This window comes from Pteronotus mesoamericanus, unplaced genomic scaffold, assembly GCF_021234165.1.
Source record: "Pteronotus mesoamericanus isolate MK-2021 breed Mesoamerican mustached bat unplaced genomic scaffold, CSHL_Meso_final scaffold_54, whole genome shotgun sequence".
Taxonomy (NCBI): domain Eukaryota; kingdom Metazoa; phylum Chordata; class Mammalia; order Chiroptera; family Mormoopidae; genus Pteronotus; species Pteronotus mesoamericanus.
In genome coordinates this window covers 14,180,594-14,197,413 of record NW_026555321.1, presented here as the reverse complement: position 1 = coordinate 14,197,413, position 16,820 = coordinate 14,180,594, and positions in this window count along the sequence as shown.

Below are 16,820 nucleotides of genomic sequence, written 5' to 3'. Positions count from 1 at the left end.
GCATGTATCTCTCCAGTTTCCCCAACACCATTTATTGATGAGATCGTCTTTACCCCACTGTGTATTCTCGTCTCCTTTGTCATAGATTAATTGACCATATAAACATGGGTTTATTTCTGGACTCTATTATCTGTTCAATATATCTAGTTGTCTGTTTTTATGCCATTACCATGTTGTTTTGATTACGATAGCCTGGTATTATAGTTTGATACCAGGTACCATGAGTCCTCCAACTTTACCCACCTTTTTCAAGATTACTGTTGCTGTTTGGAATCTTTTGTTGTTCCATATAAATTTTAGGATTATTTGTTCTAGTTCTGTGAAAAAAAATTGGTATTTTGAAGAGGATTGAATTGAATCTATAGATTGCTTTGGGTAGATGACATTTTAATGATGTTAATTCTTCCTATCTATGAACATATGTACGCTTCCATTTATTTATATGTTCAGTTGCTTTCTTCATGTTTTATAATATTTTGAGTCCAAGTCTTTTAACTCCTGTTTAAATTTATTCCTGGCATTTTATTTTGTGTAATTGTAAATGGGATTATTTTCTTAATTTTCCTGATACTATTGATTTATAAAAATGTAACCAATTTCTAAATATTAGTTTTTATATCCTGCTACATTACTGAATTCATTTATAAGTTCTAAGAGTTTTTGGTGGACTCTTTAGGGTTCTCTCTATGTAGTATTTTGTTATCTGCAAATAATGACAGTTTTACCTATTTCTTTTTAATTTGAATGACTTTTATTTTTCTTATCTGATTGCTGTGGCTAGGACTTCCAACCCTGTATTGAATAAAAGTGGTAAGAGTGGACATCTTGTTTTTGATCTTAAGGAAAACACTCTTTTCTTTTTACCTTGAGTATGATGTTAATTGTAAATTTGTAATATATGGCCTTTGTTATGTTGAGGTATATTTTCTCTATTCGTACTTTACTGATAGGTTTTATTATAAATAGATGCTGGATTTTGTTAAATGCTTTTACTGCATCTACTGATATGATCGTATGATTTTTATCCTTCATTCTGTTTATGTTAAACTAACCATGCATCCTGGGAATACATTCTGCTTGATTATTACTTGATGCTGATTTTTCTCTGGGGTGATTAGCTCTGTTATCTGGTCTCTCAGCTTGAGCTTTAGTCATTACATAGCTGCCAGATGATTTTATAAGCCTTTTATAAGCTCTTCTAGTTTGATGATGCCCAGGAGTTACAGTGGTTGGAGCTATGCTTCAGTTCACTTCCTGGGGTAGGGTGAATAAGGGCCATTCCAGCCAACTTCTAATATTTTTCAAGCATTCTGGTTGGAAAGGGCAGGAGCTATCCTCTATAGTGACTATGAATTAACACCCCTACCCAGGTATAGCACAAGAACTCTCCATGCCGAGGACTGGCTTTGCTCTGAGGACAATCATCTCTACCCACCTACTTTTTAGATCACATGTTGCTCTTTATACAGCCTCAGGTGCTCCTGCCAGTACCTCTGGCCATTTGGGGCTGGGAGACACTCTCCCCAGTAGATGGGTCTATGACTCAGCCACTTGTCTGGTCATAGGTAAAACAGTCTCTAGGAATGGCAAAAACAACTTGTTTAAAGACCTGAATCAGATTAATATGCACGCCAATGACTAACCTAGTCATAATGTACCACCAGTTTGGTTCCTCAGGTGAGCAAAGCTGCTGATTGAGGTTACTACTTGGGCACTTCAGGTCAGTGTGTCACCATTTTTCTTACCCTTCTAATGTAGTGTGTCTTCTCTGTGGTGCAGGAACAGGTGACGAGGTGGTGCTTCAGCCTCACCTCTGTGTTGTAGGATTCTTTCAGTGGTGTCTTGTTCATGGATAGTTGTTAGTTGTTCTTATGAGGGGGAGCAGTCAGGAATGACTGAGGTCGCCATCTTTATGATGTCACCTTATGTAACATTTTTATTTAGGAGCTAGATCAGTGTATAATAAAGAGGTATAGCTCAGAAATAGGCAGATGGAAGAGATGCATAGGACAAGGTATGTGGGAAAGAGCATGAAACTTCCATGCCTTCTCCAAGCAGGCTACTCTATCCAAATTTCCACATGTTCACCAACCCAGAAATTCCCACTGGGTTAATTTTGGTGAAGAAGGCTTATAGGAGACCCTGGAGGAAGCAGCCCATCAACTCACTGAGCCCAGGTTCTAATCTGTGTCTGTGTTTGGTTGCAAAATGATGCTCATCCATTTACAGAAAAAGCCTCCTGTCCTCCACGATGGTCTGTCGTGCTGGAAGGCAAGGTCTGTTGCTTGCGGTTCCATACACATGGGAGGGCACATAAGCAGAAGGCAAAAAATGCTTCTTTGGAGGGTTACTTGCCATTTTCCAAGACAAGACTTTCCCTCCAGCTGGAGCTGCTCTGCTTAAAAAGTGCTAGTGCATTTGTCCCAATGTTAAGATTATATCTTGAGTGACTTCTCCTGACTTAGTCATTAACTCTCATCACAGTTCCCCACTTCCAACCTTCTAATCCAAGGAATCAGTCATGTAGATAGCTATGATTATAATTAATGATGGAAAATCTGTGTACATTCATACATCAAAAGTAGCTGCCCAAGGGCATTAACGCACTCATGTTGAGAAAACAGTGCTATTAGGCAGAAACTAGAGTCTGTTGGCTCTGCACTGCGTCAAGATACAGTCTCATCTCAGCTATATCTCAGCTTCTGGCAGAGAGCATGAGAGACCCTTAATTTCCATGTTCCCCTGGCTAAATACAATATATAATTATATTAAAGGTAAAAAGCAAGAATACCACCATTTAGAACAATCTGACCAAAAAGATATATTTATTCCTGACAATAAACAATATTTTAACAAATATGGAATAAGCTCCACATGATACTATAATTTAGAAAGATGATTAATGCCAGTGGCTACATAGGTTGTAGCCAAGAGGGAACACTGGGAACAAGAAAGTGAGTTTCCAAAAATGAAAAGAAAAAAAAAAAAAAGACATATAGTAGTCACTAAGTCAAAGAGAGGGAAAGAATATCCAATGTTACCTAGGTTCAAAATATGTCATCAAGATTTGCTTTTCTGCAATTAGCTCCAAAATTATATAAGTTTTGGATAAAATGTATTACACATTTCTTATATTCAACCTTTTAAAAAATATCCCATTCTTAGTATCCTAATGCAGAGATAAACTATTTTGCAGGAGGTGCCTGAGTTTAGTTTATCTAGGCCAGTGATTTTCCTTCCTCCCTTCCTTCCTTTCTCCCTCCTTCCCCTCCTCCATTTTTTTTAATTGTATTGGGTTGGCCAAAAAGTTTGTTCGTTTTTTGCCCTAAGATAGCTTTAGTAGCACTTAGCTGTCTTTAACTTGACTCGAAACTATTTTATTAGATTGTATTGTGACAGCTGTCATATCAGGGTGCATTTAAAGGAAAGTTACTAAAATTGGTGAATTTTTGTGTAACCATTTTAATATTGAAGGTGGAAGAAAGTATACAATGTTTGCAGCATATTATGCTTTATTATCACAAAAAAGGTTAAAATGCAACTGAAATGCAAAAAAAAAAAATCTGTGCAGTGTATGGAGAAGGTGCTGATTGAATGTGTCAAAAGTGGTTTGCGAAGTTTTGTGCTGGAGATATCTTGCTAGACAATGCTCCATGGTTGGGTAGACCAGTTGAAGTTCATAGTGATCAAAGCAAGACATTAATTGAGAACAATTAATGTTATACCATGTGGGAGATAGCCAGTATACCCAAATTCCAAATCAATAAAGTTATTGGTGAAAATGAAAAAAAAAAGTCTTTTATTGTATGAAAAAAACAAAACAGGCTTTTTGACCAACTCAATATTTTCAAATTCTATTGCCCTGAACAGCAGGTCCAGCCATGTCCTGAGAAGTTAATAGAACTGTATTATTCTGGTTCTGTTGGAGATCTAAATTTGAGGTATGCCCAACTTTGAGAACCACTAAGTTTGTTTATGCTATAGCAATAACCTCCTAAATCTCAGAGGCATAATATACTGTATATTTTTTAATCACTTATATAAAGTCTGGTAGGGGGACCTCTTCAGTGGAGTACCTTTCTAAATAGTGATTCAGAAATTCAAATTGTTTTCTACCTATGGCTTTTATCATTTCAACATGAGACCTCTAGGACCACTCATACAAGAGAGCTGGGGAGTTAGTTTATTTATGAATCAACTTGGAAGTAACACATTTCCAACCACAGTTCATCGGCCAGAGCTTGCTATGTGGTCTCTCAGATTTATAAGGAACATGTGGAAGAACATGGATATTGAGTGAGCATGGCTCATATATAATGGATTTAGTAGCCAACCTTTTGCATAATCAGTGTAGTCCACTTTAAAGAGGTTAATTTTTCTAACTAAAGTTTTCTTATGGAGTCTCTTCTTTCAGAATTGTCATTTTCCATTGTCTACAGTCTAATGGATAAGTGTAAATTAGTGGCATGATATTCAATGATTTTCACAATCTAGTTCATTAATGCTTTTCCAATTACTGCACATAAACACAAATTTTTGGTATTAGCATTAATGGTTCACTAATATCTTCCTTTTGCTTCCTCATAAATTCTGCCCATGAAATGTGTTTCCCTCTCATTTCACAGTGCCTGCCTTTTCTACTTTCTCCCTATTCATGTATTTCTTATCTTCCAAGACTGAAGTCAGCAACTCTCAGCCTGAATGTCACTATTAGAAAGACTGCTGCTTTTGGAATGGTCCCCTTGTGCCAGAAATGGCCTACACTATTTGACTTTGCTTTCTCCATCATTGCCAATGGAATGAGAGGTATATTTGTATCCATCTAGGGCACTAAGATTTTTGTAGCAAATATACAACTATATAATGTCAGTAACACTGGAAAGGATTCCAGTGATTGTATACTTGGTGTGTCTACTTGATAGAACATTCTCTTAGTGAGATGCCATTGTGACCATGTGGTATCCTTAACCATATTACGGTGCCATGTGTGAAGGGGAAGTGAATGTCATTGTGCAAGGTGAAACGCTGGCAGGGCTACAACCAGAACTGGCTCTGGTTCTACATTATCCAGAATCTTAGTGTTTTACTTGGAAGAAAAATCACAGAAGTTTTCTGGACCTCAGTTTTAGTTCTTTATAAAGATGAAAGTTTAATCCTAGAATTAATGGATCACTGGTTCTACCTCTTAAGTGGAGATTATTAAGGAATCTGTAGTTATCCAAGATATAAATCTCTGTGCACAAAATTACATTGCTGTCTCAGTTTAATATAATGCCTGTAATAAGCAGCTCCATTTTCTTTTAAGCTCATCTATTTTACAAAAGGAAAGGTGTATTTTGATCTCAGGATCCACTCTCATTAGAGACATTGAAAATGTCCCATATTATCATCTGCTAGTTCCCCATGTAGGAAAAAATAACATGAGGAGGTGATGAAGCCTTTTTTTTAACAAACCCAAGCAGTTTCAAAATCAATACTCTAGTCCTCATCATACAGACAATTCTTTAAATTAAGTTTGCCATGTTACAGCTTCTACTTGTTAGTCCATCATTTCCCACCTAACTGTCAGGGAAGAGACTTATCCACTAGGTCTTAATGAGTTTCCAGAATTATCTGAGGAAGAGATAATTCTCTGAGGTTAAATAACTAAAATAGTGATTGACTTCCGCCTTCTCAAATTCAGGTATAATTAATTCCTCAGCAGCTTACACATAGGTTGCACTATGAAGATTCATATTTTTTTGACCTTGGTCCAGACTTTATCTCTTTTGCATTAATTAACTATGAATGTTGCCCACTTAGGGAACACCATCGCCCAAAATGAAGTTGATTAGTATATGCTTACATTGAAAACTTTCCAAAAAGTAGATTGGAAAAAAATCAAGGTTATACACATGAAGGAAATTACCTTTGCTATCTATATAGTTGATCATATGGTATATATTTTTCATTAGCTTTTTGAATGAAGAATTTAATTGCTTGAAACACTCTACCAGTTTTGTTTGTATTTAATTTACACTTATAATTTTCATATTTTTGTAGTTCCTTTTAAGTAGCTTGATTATAGCTCTGTGTGCTAAAAGGTAGACATAAATTATGGAAACATTTTTAGTGAAAATGAGAATTATTTTAACATAATTTTCACAAATATAGAACTCGATTAAAATAAATGGATATTAAACAGAAACTGTTAAAGGAAAATGTGTTGAAAGATGCTTGTTTGTATTATGATTTTAAACAGAAAAATAAAATCAATACAATCATTGTAGGAAAATTGACCAAGTAGTAACAAAAGTGAAAATGTCCAGGCTCACCTGAATGTCTTCTACCACCACTAAGGCTATCAGTCGTTTGTCATATGTATAAGTTTTATATCCATAGCAATAAGACTATACATAAAAGTTACCTCTTCCTTTTTTTCCTAACCTAAAAATTTGACATTCTTGAATTATATATCTTTGTAGTCATAGTTTTAATTTCTATATTATGTTATTATGTTCCAATAGATGATGGTACCATATTTCTCCATAATTAAGTATATTTTCAATTTTTCACTATACCACAAAAATCAAGTTTTCATATAATGATATTTTTAATATTTTGAATTATCTTCTTAGCATCCAGAGTTCTACTACAGGATTGGAAGATATAAACATTTTTATAACACTTGCTAAACATTATCAAATAGCTTGAGAGAAAAAGTATTATAATATCATAAGGAAAAGGTCATTCTCATGTTCAGTGCTACCATATTCCTATTTCATTAGACACACGCCAATATTAACAATATCATTGTTATTTTAATCTTTAACAGATAGAAATGTCTACTTGTTCTGATCTGTCCCTTCATCATTAGATTTTCCTTTTTTTACTCAATGTTTTACTAGTTATTGGTACTTACATGTTAATACTTATCTAGTCATGTTCTTATCTTTAAGTGAGAGCTTAATGTTTTTCTTATTAATAGTGATGAAAGAATGTCCAGCATATAGAAAAGTTTTATGACAGTTTGTATGAGCCAAAATTTTGTTGACATGCTCAGAAGCAAAATTTCAATGGATAGAGAAAATGCTCTAGAGAATGGTAGTTCTGTAGCTTTTATGCATGACTTGAAATTCATTGCTTATAGATTAAGGGGGCAAGAGAAAGCAAAGTAGGAAAATCTCTAAGATCAGATAAAAAGCAAAATGGTAAAACATACTTTTACATTTATGGGTACAGAACAGTTAATATTTACAGTACATAGAGACAGAATGTGGACAATAGGATGACAATGAGACGTTCTGTGGTCTTGTCCTCTGGTCCTCTTCAAGGGGTCTGGAAAAGAAAATTACCTTGACATTTCAAAGATATGTTATCCTAGATATACAAAGACAACAGACAGGGCTCACTTAAAGATTGACCTTTATCAAGGAAGCTATAAGCCTATGTTGTGACTACCCATTATGACCTGCTTAGTTGGGAATTTTTATGTTCAGACTATCTTTAGTCACTGAGTTTGTAAGGCTGCTGTTAAGGTCCCCCGTGAGCTTTTTAGGGTTAGTATATGTCCCTTTTTTGTTAACATCAATATTTTAAATAATAAAATATTTTGTCTTATATTTATAGTAATTAGGTTTCAACGTGGTTTTGACAATTTATTTTATTTGTGGGGGAGATTAAGGAAATTGCAGATGCTTTATAAGTCAAAAGTGCCTATATGTTTTTTAAAATCTGTATATGGCTTTTATGAATAGTCATCCCATTTTCCTTGACATACCTTCTCCCTAAATTATATTTTCAATGATGATTCCTTCCATGGGTTGATTTTTTTTTTTAATATTTCAATTTCCATCTGTATTAGTCAGGGCTCTCCAGAGAAAAAGAATATGTATCTGTTCTGAGAGAGGTTGTAAAATTTTAAGGATTTGGCTTATGCAAGTATGGATGTCTCCTTCTCTATACCAGGAAGAAGATGACCAAATCCCTAGAGACTCTTATCAATGGAAAAGGCATCTACTTAAATCTGCAAATAACCATACTCTCATTTACTGTGCTTTGCCTGCCATACTCCTATAACTGGCTTCCCCTACCCCATCTTTTCTTTTGTCTTTAGCTGAAGATGGTATTTAAGATGGTAGCTTGGGCCTTGTGGTGTGTTATTAAATTTTCCTGGGTTGTCTTCCAAGTATATAGGAGATATACATATTATTAAACTTCTATTTGTTTTTCTTCTGTTAATCTGTCTTTTATTATGGAGTGAGGGATGGGGAAGGGTCTCAGCTAACAACCAGCAAGGGTAGAGGTAATATTATTTTTTCTACCCTACAGTTTGGCAACTAATGAGACCTGCTGAGACAACCAACTCCAGAGACTGTAGTGGGGTTCCTGGAAAACTGGAAGAAGCCAACAAAGGGGAAAAATTTTTACAAAAGTCAGCTCATACACAGTTGAGAGAGGAAACAAAAACATCTAAATTTAATCTTTGCTCTTCCTTTCCAAAGTGAGATTAGCAAGAGAAAATATTTGTGTAAACTAGTTCCTGTGAACAGGAAGGTCTTTGCCTTTTTAGGTCAAGTCTGGAAGTGAACTTTCTGGGTCTTATGAGGGCTGCATCTTTTGTACCCTCTTTTGAGATGCCTCTTGAATCCATGGTAAAGCCATAAAAAGGCTTATTGGTTTGAGTCACTATTGAGATTAATATAAGATCCTATCTATCAATGGCCAGATGAGGATCCTTTGAATTGGAAACACTTCTATATTTGAAAAAAAAAAAAAGAAGAAAGTTCTCATCGTAAATGACTACCTTATTGGTTACCTAATGGAAAGACTAAACTGAAAATAGGATACAAGTGTATAGCCTTAGGAACTCCCTTAACAGGGATAAAATTAGAAAGTCTTTTTTTGTTTGTTTGTTTGTTTCCACTTAGAAAAGAGATCAGTGGTCATTAACAGCTACTTCATAGGCACCTTGGTTGTCTACTAAATTCTTTCTACTCATGATTACACTGTAGTTGTCAGACAAGCTGCATAGCCCCCTGGAGAAAAACCCCTCACAGAGGAAATACATTACCTGAATTTCTCACAGGCCCACCTACAAATGAACAATAAATGGATCATTTGGAGCATATATTCAGGGGCTAATAGCAGCAAAAGTAGAGGCTTTTGCCAGCCAAAGTCTTAGGTTAAATCGTGCACTCAAAGGAGAGAATTTAAAGTCCTTTGTTGATGCTTAATATAGACTTCACAGAGCCATACTGCATTAAACCCCAAAACTCTAGAACATTGATTTCCATTTTAGTTGGGAGACTTCTACTTGAGAGAGAGAGAGAGAGAGAATGTAGTTGGATGGGCAAGTCAGCTTCCTGATATCAGAGTACAATCCAATTATTTGAGGAATTACAAGTGTAGCTCTATAAGCAATTCAAAGCCCACCAATCTTCTTACCAATTCCAAACCTTCCCTGTTCCTTTCAGTGCTTGTATATATTGTAAAGGATCAGAACATTGGAAACAGAATTAGTCTGCACTTAAGGAAAAGAATGAAAAAATTCAAAATTTAAAAACTCCTCTAACTCTCTGACAATAAGAAAAGGGAACCCCAAAATTCCTTGAACACTTGGATATTTTTTCTGTGCCATTGTGGTATGGATTTTCTACCCTATCTTTTCTAGGACCTAAGAGACATTTCTTTCCAATTCAAACTTTAGGGGGAAAAATTTGGAAATTGGGCTAATAAAAAAATTTTGTCTTCTGCATAAATATTAGAAGAAAAGCTTTAGTCATCAGAGTGGGTAAGTTGCTAGAAACACAATTTGGATTCAACTGTTGTTTAAAAACTAGTTGATTTTTTGTCATTGTACCTGATTCATGGCTAAGTTTTATATTAATAGCTATAAGATCTCCGGTTGCATCTGCTGTGTGTTTGTATAAGTATTTTATATTTAGGCACTATTTTTCTACCTCTGGATGTTATTGCCAAAATTAATTTGTAAAGGAGTGCTATTTGTCTTAAAATTAAGGGCTTATCAAATTAAGTGTTTTTAAACTCAGAAAATAAAAACTAACTCAAATGTTTTCTAAGTGAACATGATCTGAGATAATCTTTGGTAATTAAATCTTAAGTTTATTGGTTTAGTTAAAATGGACATATATGCAGCATTATTAGAATTGAATATAACACAGACATACATCTTTTATTCTATCTGGGTTTTCTAGTCAGGTAAGTTCATATTATCTGAGGTATAAAACTTCTGAGCCAAGAAAAATAGCTTGAGATGATTGTTGATTTTGTCTAATGTTTCAGAGTCTTTGTGAGTAGTCTAAACATGATTATTGAACAAGTGATTTAGACAGATAATTGGGATAAGAGCTTTTATGTAAACTTTTCAGGAATGATTGTTTTATAGTAGGTCCACTTAAAAGTCATTTTGTCATTTTCCAAACTTCTTTGGCAACATGAAACTTTAGAGTTTTGCAAGTATTAAGTTAAATGATAGATGTTCATTGGCTAACTAGATCATTACCAAATAAAGTAAAATACTAAAAATTAACTACTGAAGATTGGTTTTGATTCTTTTTATTAATGAGGAACTAAAGATACTTGGCTCTGTTTGTAAATATGTCCTTTGCCACACTGAGACTGAACAGGAAATAAGCATGTTTCTGGAAATTATGAAAGATATTAGTAAATATACCAACATAAAGAATGCTGGTATAACAATTGCTTACTTAGTTTTCACTAAAAAAAGATTTTAAGGGTTAATGATTTTAATTAATCTATATAATTAAAACTACTATAAAATATGAGAAAGTCAAGGAACATATAGCAAGGACTCATGGACAAAACCAAAGGGGAAGAGCTGAGGGAGGGAAGAAGGGAGAGGGCAAGGGAAAGTGGTGGGGGGGAGGCAGAGACAAATGTATTTAAAAAATAAAGAAAGAAAGAAAAAAAATATTAGAAAGACCTTTATGCAAGAAAACTAGGATGAGTTCAGAGTGATAAAATGAGATATGGGAATGTATTTTTGTTAAGGGAAATGAAAGTAATTTTGTTATAAAGTAAAACTGGTTATTTCAGAATAGGAAAAGGAGAAAAAAGAACAAACTAAATAGATATAGAAAGTTAGAGGGAGGAAACCTTACCTTGTTTGACACAGTTGGCTGATATTAAATGAATTAGTATAAGCATTTTAAAAATAAGGTTTAATAGCTATATTGTATTTGTGTAAAACAGAAAGAACATTCTTTCATATGCTAAAAGGACAAAGTTTTATGGGACTATTGGTAGGCTCTTCATAAGAGATTTGAAAAGGTTTTCCTTTGCTTTCTAAGTAGATTATTTAAAAGGTAAAGATTTTGTGGTTTATCAAAATAGTTTCCTGTTTTGTCTTTATTATCAGGGCTCAGTAATTGTACTTAGGAAAAACTGAATATTAATATTAACAGCTAAGTTTTGCTCACAACTATGTAACCTTTCATATTTGCTTTATGAAATTTTATTTTTGCTTTGGATAAATGAATACTTAAGTACTGTTTCACAATGATCTGTGTTATTCTTTAGTCAAATGTCCAAAACTTTTGACATTTTAAAATAAATTTCCCAAAATCAAATTTTAAATGAAGTCTTCTTGACCTTGAATCAACTTTGGGATTTTATAGAAGGTGCATAGAACATTTCAAAAGATTTCTTTTTTCTTATTATAAAAAGAGAAACCTTAAACTAATAGGGCTCATTTGATATGGTAAATTACATGGAAGTAGTCTCAAATAACAAATAATACTAAACCATCTTAATGGCTGTATTTCCATAAATAAGTTATAGGTTCCAAAAATGGTACAAAATTCTAATATAAAGTATTAGTCACAATTCTAATATCTGAAATGTGCATCGCAGAAATAACTAAATTTCCTTGTCATTCGAATTGTAATGAACTATCATCAGCTATTAAACTATAACAATTTTAAGTGTTTGTCATTTATAGACATTATGTTATTCTCATGCTTTTACAAAAGTGTTTCATTTTCAGAGAGGTTCATAGAAAGGATTCTGACAAGTACTACAGAGGTTTCTGATAACTTTAGGGTCATAAAAATGAACTGGGTAAGAATTTACAGAAACTGTTTCTTTTCCTAATGGAAAAACTGGGTGCATAAAATTGCTAACAAAAAATCACAATCAACAAGAATTACATGAAATTGAATGAACTGATGAGGATGATTATAATTTTACAACTTTTCATTTGATACATTGTTGGTTATTGTTTTGTTTTTCTAAATTTAAGAAAACTTAAGTTCTGACTTACATAAATTTGGTAAAATATATCTTTGTGAACCAAGATGAAACTATTACTTTTTGTTCCAGATGATTGCTCAAAAATTCAGAAACCAATCTTGATCCTAACTTTTATGACAATATAGCTTATTGTATAAGTTCATTAAGAATCAGTTTTCAAGTAACAGGACACAATTGGAAACATTGGTTATAGTACCTTGGCATTGACCTCGGTATGGTATATTTGAGAATTACGTGCATAGACTCAGACACGATGAGACAGCTTTGAGGAACTAAGGTCAACTTTATGGAGCTAATAATGCTCCTTGGAAAAAATAGCCTGGTATCTTGCTTACATGAATTACAGCAACCTTACCAGGTGAGTAAGGGATAATGACCTCCTGGCATTCTCAGGGACCTTGAGAAAAGGAATTAATCAAGTCTATATGTATTGCAAGCAAAGGCTAATGGTATTTGGCTTGCTTGTCTTGAGAGTCTTTTAAGAGTCCAACCTAAGATGTCTTATGAAAAGTTTCAGTACAGCAGATTTATTTTGTTATAGGTTTTATTTTTTTAACATTTTAATTTATTTATTTTTAGAGAGAGGGAGAAAAACATCGATTTCTTGCCTCTCCCACGCCCACAACCCAGGCATATGCCCTGACTGGGAATTGAACTGGCAACCTTTTTATCTACAGGCTGGTGCTTAAACTAGTGAGCCATACCCTTGCAGGTGAAATTCAGAAAGGTTAGAAAATCTGAATAAAAAAATTACTAGTAAGGAAAGTGAATCAGTAATCAAAACTTCCCAACAAAATATAGGCCAGGACCAGATGACTTCACTGGTGAATTTTTACAAACATTTCAAGAGGAATTAACACCAATCTTTCTCAAACTGTAGCAAAAAATTGAAAAAGAGGGAGCATGCCCAAACTCATTTTATGAGCTCAGAAGTCAGAGAAGGACAGTACTAAAAAAAAAACCAAAAACTACTCTCCAATATTCCTGATGAACATAGATGTAATTATTCTAAACAAAATACTAGCAAACAAAATTCAGTAGCACAAGTTTATTTACCATAATCAAGTGTGATTTATCCCTGGGATGTAAGGGTGGGGTTCAACATACTCAATGAGATACATCACATTAATAGAATAAAAGAATCATATGATCATTTCAGTAGATGCCAAAAAAGCTTTTGACAAAATTCAACATCTGCTCCTGATTAAAAAAAAAAAACACTTAGCAAATTAAAAATAAACATGTGGGAAGACATCACACTAAATGGTTTCTGAACAGCAAAGGAAACTATCGACAAAACAAAAAGGCAAACTACTGAATGAGAGAAGATACCTGCTAGTGATGTACCTGGTAAGGGGTTAATATTCACAATATAAAAGAACTCATACAGCTCAACATCAAAAAAATAAACAATGCAGTTAAAATTGGGCAAATGACCTGATTAGATATTCCACAGAATATCTAACAGATAGCCAACAGACACATGAAAGAAGGCTAAACATCTCTTATCCTAGCGATATATAAATCAAAACTACAATGAGATATCACCTCAAACCCATCAGAATGGCTATTCTCAAAAAGAAAACCAGGAACACGTGAATATGAGACTGGAGTGAAGGGAATTCTTATGCACTTTTGGTGGGATTGTAAACTACTGTTGACACTATGAAAAAAAAAAAGGATATTCCTCAAAAAATTTAAAAAAGCTGTCATATGCGCCAGCAGTTTCACTTCTGGGTATTTTTTTCTGAAGAAAACAAAAACCTTAATTTGAAAACATATGGACCCCTATAGTTGCAATAGTGAAGGCAGAGAAACAACTTAGATGTCAATCAACAAATGAATGGATAAAGAAGCTGTGGTATATCTATACAATGGAATATTACTTGAATATAAAATAGAATAAACTCTTGTCATTTTCAACAACTGGATGGACCTAGTGAGTATTATGCTAAGGGAAATAAGTTGGACAGAGAAAGACATATCATAGGATTTTAATTATATGTGGAATCTATAAAATAAAACAAAATGAAACAGAAACAGAGTCATAGATACAAAAAGCAGATGGTTGCCAGAGGGGAGGGGGATGAGGGATGAGTGGGAAAGGGGAAGGGGATTAAGGCGTACAAACTTCCAGTTATAAAATAAGTCACAGTTGTGTTATCTACAGTATAGGGAATCTAGTCAATAATATTGTAATAACTAGCTATGCTGACAAATGGTTACTAGACTTATTATGGAGATGACTTCATAGGGTATTTAAATCTTGTACACCAGAAACTAAAATAATACTATGTCACCTATAATTAAAAAGAAAAAAAATCCTGAAAATCTAGAAGAAAAAAACCAATAAATCTATGAAGAATTAAGATTGGCTGATGTTAGACATTTGATACAAAAGGAAATAAATGTGCTGCTAATCATGTGAAAATACAAATTCCTCAAACTCATGAATAAGAGAAAGTCAAAATGAAACCACATTCAATTTAGTAGACTTACCACAATGTTCCCCTCAATGAATTATGCGTCCTGGTGGTAGCGTTCTTGTGAAGTCCTCTCCATTTAATGCTGGGCCAGGACACATGACTTGCTCTGCTATTATTAGGACATCAGAACCTTTGAGATACTCTTGGAATTACCTCTTGGAATGCCACTGCCACCCTGTGAGAATGCACAGCATGACTTTCTTGAGGATTAAAGACGATACAGAGAGGTGTCATCAACTTTTGAGGTTGTCCCCGCAAGCCCAGCCCCAGCAGCCTCTCCCAATGAATGCAGACAAATGAATAAACCCAGGAAAAGCCAACGGAGCTGCCCAGCCAACTCAGATTGGTGAGAAATAAGAAGTTCCTGCCTTTTTTTTAAAGTGTTTTTTAAGTCATTGGGTTATGGTTTACTTTTCTTTTTCTTTTTGATGGCAGGGGAGGGGGTTGTCACATACCAATAGATAGGCATTACACTAAGATACTGTTCTTACTAATGGAATTAATAGAATTCCAAGTATTTCACAATTCACATTGGTGGTAGCCATGGGGAAAACATACACTGTCATACACTGCTGGTGGGAGCATAAACTGATACAATGCCCTGTAGAAAGTAATTTGGCAATCAATATCTACTAACATTTCAAAACCTTCTTCTTTTCTATCTGACTATCACACTTCCAGAGAATTATTCCACAGATATATGTACACTGGTGCAAAATTATGTACATACAAATTTATTTGTGCAGTACTTTATGTAGCATCAAAAGATAAAAATAACCCAAATGATTATTAAGTAGGAGTCTGGTAAATTTGCAATAAAATTATGACATGTAAAATAATAATAAATGAAGAATCTTCCATGTATTTATATGAAAATAACTTAAAGATATATCATTAAGTCATAAAAAATAGTATAGATGACACAAATAGTATGTCACATATTATATATGAAATGGAGAAAATAGAAACTATATTTTGTATGATCAAATGGACATTTTAAAAACTCTGAAAAATAAACAAGTATATCTTTAGAGTTGGATGGGTGGAGCATTTTGAAATTGGGCTAATAAAGGATGGCCATTACATAAATATATTTATTTTTCAAATCAATAACTCTCAAAAGCTTAATGTTTGTATAACACGGTGACACAGTTATCTAATGAAGCCCATATAATAATAAATTAGGTTATTATTAATATAATGCCATTATAAACAACACTGTGGTAAAGATCTTTGTAGTGGAGAAAAACAAATTTTCCCTCTACCCTTCTAGTCTGGGAGAGCTGACTTTGACGAGAATTCTTACCCTTCATCGGCTTCTGCCAGTTTTCCAGGATCCGATCTTCAGGCACTAGAGTAAGTACAGTGTTTCAGCAGGTCCCATCATAAGCTGCCAAATGGTAGGAATGAAAAAAATTTTTTCCTCTACCCTTATACGTTCTTGGCTGAGGCCCCACGCCCCATAATAAAAGTCAGATTAGCAGGAGAAAAACAAACATAAGTTTAATAACATGTATACCTCCCATACACATGAGACATACCCAGGAAAACTGATTTAACTCCCTGGAATGGCTCATGCCACCACCTGAAATATCATCTTCAGTTAAAGACAAAAGACATTGGGGTTGGGGGAGCCAGTTATGGGACGTTATCAGGCAAAGCCCAGCAAAGGAAGGTATGGCAATTATAAAGATTTAAGTCGCTGACTTTTCATTGACAAGAATTTCTAGATATTTGGTCACTCCTCCCTTCCTGGTAGAAGGAGACACCCTTATACATAGAGATTTCCCTTATAAATGTATAACTCTCCTACAAAAAGCTAACTTCTACTTGGTTTTGGGAGCTTTCTCTATGTCTCTATTTCTTAAAAATAACCTGTTGAAAATAACCCTTATGCCAAAGAGGTATATTCTGCCCTCTCATCTTTATGAAGAAATTTTCCATTGTATCTTTGATTACCTCCCTAAAAAAAATTTCTAAATGTGGACTTACTGTGTTGAAGAATACAAAATTTTTAATTATTTGTACAGATAATTTTTTTGTAGAAATGAGTTTAAACCT